Source organism: Oncorhynchus nerka, linkage group LG9a, assembly GCF_034236695.1.
Source record: "Oncorhynchus nerka isolate Pitt River linkage group LG9a, Oner_Uvic_2.0, whole genome shotgun sequence".
NCBI classification, from domain to species: Eukaryota; Metazoa; Chordata; class Actinopteri; order Salmoniformes; family Salmonidae; genus Oncorhynchus; species Oncorhynchus nerka.
Genome location: NC_088404.1, coordinates 30506461 through 30513114, shown reverse-complemented (window position 1 = coordinate 30513114; position 6654 = coordinate 30506461). Strand labels below are relative to the sequence as shown.

Below are 6654 nucleotides of genomic sequence, written 5' to 3'. Positions count from 1 at the left end.
TTGCACTTTGGTGATTCTCACAAGCAGGTGACCCTCCACACCTGAGTTGGGTATACCACAAATGACGCCGTTTCACTTCGCTCTCTGAGCTCTTCTATGCGGATGACCCCTCTGCAATCTGGACGGATGACACCTCTCTCAAAAACCTTAGCCTACCGTGAGCTCTGCCCATCGGCTACTTTCGGAATTTTACTTTGTCTTTAATTAATGAAATGTTTAACAATGGTTGTTGTTCAAAATGTTTGCAATAAAATATTGTTTTCATACGCTTTTTTTATACATAAATGTAATTTCCACCACACCTTGACATTTCCACCACACCCATATTTTTTAGGTAAATTAGTATATTATGTATCATTTACATTGATTGATTTTTTTTAGATGGGGAAATCATATTGTTGTTATCATAATCGCTCAAAAAGGTTGGGTGGAAATATCTTATTTTTTATGATAAATAAATGTTTTCAGCTGTCACAAAGGCAAGTTTATACATTCAGGCGTTGTGTTGAATTATTAATTTGAGAAAAACCTTAAAAAGCACTAAAATAATACTCAATGCAAGTTAATGTACAAATGTATAAGACGTGTTATAAATTAATTGTATGATATTTCATTTAACTAACACTGATGTTTATGACGTGATGTAAATTAAATGTGTCTATGGCTGTCTGAGAAAAATATATACATTCCTGAATAGTACGATCGCAGCCATTATCAAAAAATCAAAGCATGCAGGGCCAAAGAGCCCGAAGTTGCAGAATCACCTGCCAAAAATGTTTAAAAGTTGCCAAGACCTGCACGCGTGCATCGCTATCTCCTCACTCACGTGACCAAATAGTGGACTCTTGCAGTGTTCAAATGCTTGTCAGAACTAGGAAACTTCCGACCTGCTACCTGGTCGACATAAACTGCAGGCGTAGGCTCGCCCCACCACTCGCTCTCTTAGCAACAACCTGCCTCAGTGCGTGATAGTCAGCAGCAGACAGTCACGGTGATATATATATATATTTATGTTAAATGCTATGGTGGCCGTGATGTGACTTAGAAGTAGGCCGCAACCAATACATTTTCAACCGCGACAATGTTTTCAAAGTATCCCAATTTCAGAAAAACTGCCGAAATGGCAACCCTGTTTGCGACAATTTCCCGCCGTTTCAACCCCCCAAAAAGGATATCGTCTTTTTGATAACACCTGCCCGAAAGACAGACACGTGATGTTGATTGATACAAGTTGGGTGAAGGTTGTTGTTTGTAATATGTCTATAATTTGTTTGTGGTATTGTTTTATGTAGTAGGCTACTTTAGCCTACACGACATCGCTCAATGTTATGTAAACAAAACAATTTCCCCCAGTAGCTAGAATTGAGTGAATATTAATGCGCATGGATGCTGTTGTGCTACTACTTATTGTTTATGCGTAGATAACATGTCAGGTAACGTTAAGCTTGCTAGCTTTCTCACTCATCTATTTAATTGTGGTTTTATTTGAGGTAGCCTAGGAACAACGATTCATTTATTTGATGAGGATGTGTGTTTATGGATGTGCGTCATAAAGCTACAGCTATCCCTGTTTTGACAGTGCAATTTTCTCAATTTAGTTTTGTATTTTAATAAAACAATGTGACTGTAAATGAAATGATGTCTTCATGACTGCCATTGCATGATTTTCTATTTTGACAGTGTGTTTCTTATTGAAGCAGGTCTAATGGAAGACCATCAATCAGGTGATCTGCCAAGGAAGGGGAGGACCATAGCCCAGCGGTCAAACCCCAGATCCATGTCTGTCCTCCCTCAGCCAGGCAACTCCCACCAGCACAGCACATGCACACACCAAAAACATATCTAAAACCCAGAACCAGAGAGCTTCCAGTGCACATAAGGTTAAATGCCTTAAATCCTCCTGTGCCCAGCAGAAGCAGCCCAGTGTACCCAAGCCTGGGGGCTCTGTCCAACCCGTGACCATTAATGTCAAGCCCCAACTGAGATCCCAGCCCCAGAGACCATATACATGGTCCCAGCACAGACACCAGCCACAGGCCCAGTGTCCACAGCCCTATTCCATTAAAACTCAAGCCTCCACCAAGACTCCCACCTGCCCTTCAACCAAACCTAAGCCTTCCATTCCACCTAAATCTAATTCGCCCAAAACTGCCAACCTAAATTCCGGCACAACGCCTGGTACATGCCCCCATGATACCACCCCCAGACCCCCCCCCCCCCCTGCTGGGGTACTGCCCCAAGAGGGAGAGGTGCCACCTGTACCACATGAGGTACCCCTTCCACTGGCAGGTGAAGAGGACTGACATCCCGGAATGGGTCAGCCTGGAACCCAGCTCCCAGCTGAAAGCAGAACGTTGGTTCTGTGACCCTGATAAGGAAATGGTCTACTTGACACATGGGTGAGTGAGTGGCACGACGTAGATGTTGCCCCCCACCACAGATCTTCAGATGACCCTGGCCTATATCCCGATTTCTAACCATGAGAAAATGTCTGACCCTGTATCAATGGTAAGGGGCAACTTCTACCTTATCAGAGTGGGTATAGTTAAGACTTGGGTTAATTACTTGAGGTTGGAGCTTGCAGCTTTAGGATTATTCCATTGGTTCCTTTTAAAATGGGTAGCTGAAGTATTTGACCCAGGTCTGATTGGTAATGGTAATATTATGTGAAGTAATGTAAGTTTTTCCTCTTAATAATCATTCACATTTGAAAGAAAATAACTACTCCCTCAGACAGCTCTTCTTCTAGGACTCTCAAGGACCAACTCTGCCTGAACTTTGTCTCACTGATGGTGGAGAATTCCACTGTGTACAGCCAAGTCAGGAGGCTGTCCAACACCACTTGCCCAGAGCTGAACCCTCACTTCCCAACACAGTGGCGCTTCTGGGAATCTGACTATGGCTGGGAAGCCTATGGTGAAGTATCCCACCCACCAAACTGTGGGGATTTTACTTCATGTTTGGTGTGAGGAAGTGAAAGCCTACTGGCCATCTCAAATTTGACAAAGCAATTTTCATTTGTTTAGAGAAGTTGTTCTTAACCCTCAGTCTGTAGATGGCTTTCCTCTCCTCCTTTCATTGATGACCTCTGATGGATGAAATGGATTGCTAGAACATGTCTTGACCTTTGAAGTGACCTATGACTCCTTTGGAGTAGATTGACTCTAATAACAGATACTGGATCAGCTATTTAAGCAAATGTCTACTGATTAAATTCAGGGCTAGGGAAATCTGTTTCTAGATCTGTGGTTTGGGGCCGACTTCATCCTCCCCTGTACCACCTAGGAGAACCTTGAGCTCATGCTGGACTGTCTTAGTAAGGGTCAGGACAGCTGCTGGCTGGGTAAAGACTGGGCCTGTGTAAATCTCAAGATGCTTACAGAGAGAAACTTCATCAGACTCCACCCACCGCATCAGATGCAGACCCACCTTCCGCTCGCCAGACTCCCTAAGACAACACCTCAGGTACAAGCATGCAGTCCGTTACATGTTGCATTGGATTTCAATGTGGATGTTCTTCATACTGTCTTTCATTTTCATTGCCTTGAGATGTGAAAATCAATTTTAGTGTTAACAAGACAATGTGAATATCCTAGGACACTCCCAGTTGGACAGGTAACCCTCCCCAGTCTTGAGGTGGACCCTATGGAGAATTTCAGCTGCCGTACCCACCGATGTGGACCCTGAGTCAAGGGAACCCCTTTTCCATGCTGGAGGTTCCTCCTGGGATGCTGGTTTACAGGACGGTTCACGACCTGTTCCACAGAACCATGCCAGAGAGCCAGGCCCAGATCACCAGCAGGTCCAGAACACCTTCCATTGGGACAAGTATAGAATGTAAGACTTTCCTCGTAACATTCAGCACTTCAAATACATCAAATTGATTCCAATGGAGGGTTGTGTCTCGCATGTTCCATGGAACAGGTGTCTCTCCAGGACCACGCTACAATTGTCCTGTGTGTCCTCCTTCCAGGCAGAAGAAGCACATGGAGGACACGCAGGACAATTGTAGTGTGGTCCTGGAGAGACACCTGTTCTATGGAACATGCGAGAGCGCCGCCATGGACATCTGCCGACAGAACTTCGACCCTCGCGTGGCGAGAACCACTAGTTATTGTGGCGTTTACTTCACCTGTGAAGCTTTTCGGTTCCGCCTCTACTCCATCAGAGGGCCGGGGGAGACTTTACAGACTGTGGGTTCATGTTCCTGGCTAAGGTGCTTGTGGGTAAAGCCTGTGTAGGAAAGATTGACTATGTCCGTCCCCCTCGACTCCCCAACACCACTAAGTCAGGACGGCATCACTACGATTCCAGTGCGGATCAGAAGCATCCTACCATATTTGTTGTGTTTGACAGCAGCCAGTGCTACCCCAAGTACAAAGTCCTGGCAAACGATCACAGTGCTGTGTGAAGGGCATATAAAACAGAACCAGGACTGGTTTAGGAGGGCACATTATTTTGGATGGAGTATTGTTGGCTTTACACTTTTATTTAAATTTTCACTCGAAATTGGACAGCCAGTTATTTGCGACACTGAAATGTACTATAACAATGTTACATTTTTTGTGATACAATGAACTATTAGGTCGAGTTCAATACTCTTGTGGATTGATTGGTTTCTTTTGTTGCCTTTTAATTTAAGTCACTCAACATTTAGTCTATTTGTAGAACTATAATGAAAACAACAAAATGTTAGACATGTTCTTTCTTTTGGTAAAAGGCCCTCTGTGGAAGAAATGGATAAAGAAGTCACTGTTCCTAACAGCTCATTTTCTTCCATCAACTCTTAAGTTGTCTGTGTTCAATGAGAAGTAAAATAAACTTTCACTGAAAATCCATTAGATGCAATGCATCACTGCTGATCATAGTCAATAAACCAATGTAAATGGATAGTTTTGTAGAAATTAAATATTCTGAAACAGTGGTAGCCAATGTGTATAAATTGTCGTTCTGATTGCCGCTTCTGTGCCCTCTTGTGGAGAAATATCGTGGTCATGGGTGATTTAAGTTTGTAATTTATCTAGTTGACATATCTTTTGTGATGGTGTAGTATATGTTTGTGCATTTTAAATATGAACTTTGCCATCAATTCAGTTTGTTACTGTGATTTGCATCTGCTGAACACTAAACATTCTCACTTATCTGGATAAATAGTTAAAAGGATTAAATGTTCTATTAACTGCTCTAATGAATCATGTAGGGTTGTTAGTATTCATTCATGTTTTAGCCTGGAGAGGGCTGGACTGAGGGGAGATGGTAGCTAAAATAACTGCAGTCAGTCAGGTGAATAAGTTCATCTTGACACCTTTATTCCTGCCCTGCTGCACATTTGCCATTTTGTTAAAGAGTAAATACATCTTAAATAGTTTATTTTCACAATCAAACTTCCAAATCCACATCCTCTCTCACATGTTCACACTACAGTTTTACAAGGGAGAAGCAAGCCCTTTTTGGTTTCAGTCCTTGGGGAAAATCCCCCAATGTCCATGTTTTTGACCCCAAAAAAGTCTCCCTTCCCTTCAGACATGGCCTGCTGGCCTTGAGGAATACAATGACAACTGATGTCCAATTTCTAAGCATTTACCTTTAGATGTGTGCTCATAACTGCCAGTCAGTCAAAGCACAGAGTATAGACAGACAAGGGACATTGTGTGAGATGTAGAATATAACAGCCAACTATAGTTCAGACAACTGTACAGTTCACATCTAACACCAGAGGTCTACTTGATAAACAAGTTACATAGCAGGTCTGAGTTGATTAACATTACACAGTAGATCATTATGGGGACAAAGATCTACATTTGTTTAAGATTGGCTATTTATTTTTCAAGGTACAGAGTATCTTTACTTTATGGTTATGGAGTGCCCTATACTAATACAACACAAATAATATTTTCTGTTAAACACACTTTCACAGTTAAGGACCCAAAATCATCAACAATAAATTGAGAATAAAACACAGAAGACCAACATCATCCCTGAATCCCTCAGAGCTCCAGAATATAATCTGTGGTCCACACAACACAGTAGAGGTGTTCCACCCAGACAGAGCCAGAAGAGGTATAGTGGCTGTTGTCAGAGGTAACGGTCAAGCCTGTGTGCAGTGTCTTCATATTCAGACCCCTTCATCCCCTGGGTCCAACATATGAAGGGTAGCAACCCAGGAAAGGTGAGATGATCTTGGGGAGTATTGTCTGACTGCAGGGCCCTCGTGGTGGAGGGAGCAGGTCAAAAAATCTCTTACATGCCAACTGGTGTAATTGTGTTCAGGTAAGATGGGGTAATTCAGAAGAGTGTTTGTTGGAGTGGGGCAGCTCCTGGAAAACCACATACAAGAGCACGTACTGTACGTATACTAAGGAACACCACTCACAAGTATGATAGCAGCAAAAAGTCAGTGAAATTAAGCATTTCTAGCGACAGAATAAAGTGATTATTTTCCAATGTTAAGGTCTATCTTCTAGACAAGAGGTCAAGGTGTTGACTGAAGTCTAATGAGGCATCACAATGTACTACAGTATATGGGTCACTGTGGTTGAACTGTGGGGGTAAGTACCTTCAAAAACAGGAGGGGGAGATAAAAAGCCAGTGGCTCTTATAAGGTAAAAATAACACTTATTGAATTAAGATTGTTTAATTATGGCAAACTTAGTT

General features: G+C 42.5%; 1 protein-coding gene and 1 long non-coding RNA gene across 2 annotated transcripts in view; one reads left to right on the top strand and one right to left on the bottom strand.

Moving 5' to 3' along the window:
- Nucleotides 1–833: 833 nt before the first annotated feature.
- Nucleotides 834–4919, top strand: LOC115134170 (uncharacterized). Its single transcript, XR_003864308.2, has 3 exons — nt 834–1230; nt 1698–3465; nt 3597–4919. It is a non-coding gene; the product is annotated as an uncharacterized LOC115134170 (long non-coding RNA).
- Nucleotides 4920–5288: 369 nt separating this feature from the next.
- Nucleotides 5289–6654, bottom strand: part of LOC115134169 (GTPase HRas) — a 32408-nt gene continuing 31042 nt past the window's right edge. Inside the window, exon 6 of the mRNA XM_029667871.2 lies at nt 5289–6654. This exon is cut by the window's right edge and continues 2052 nt beyond it. The gene's annotated coding sequence lies outside the window, so the exon portion shown is untranslated.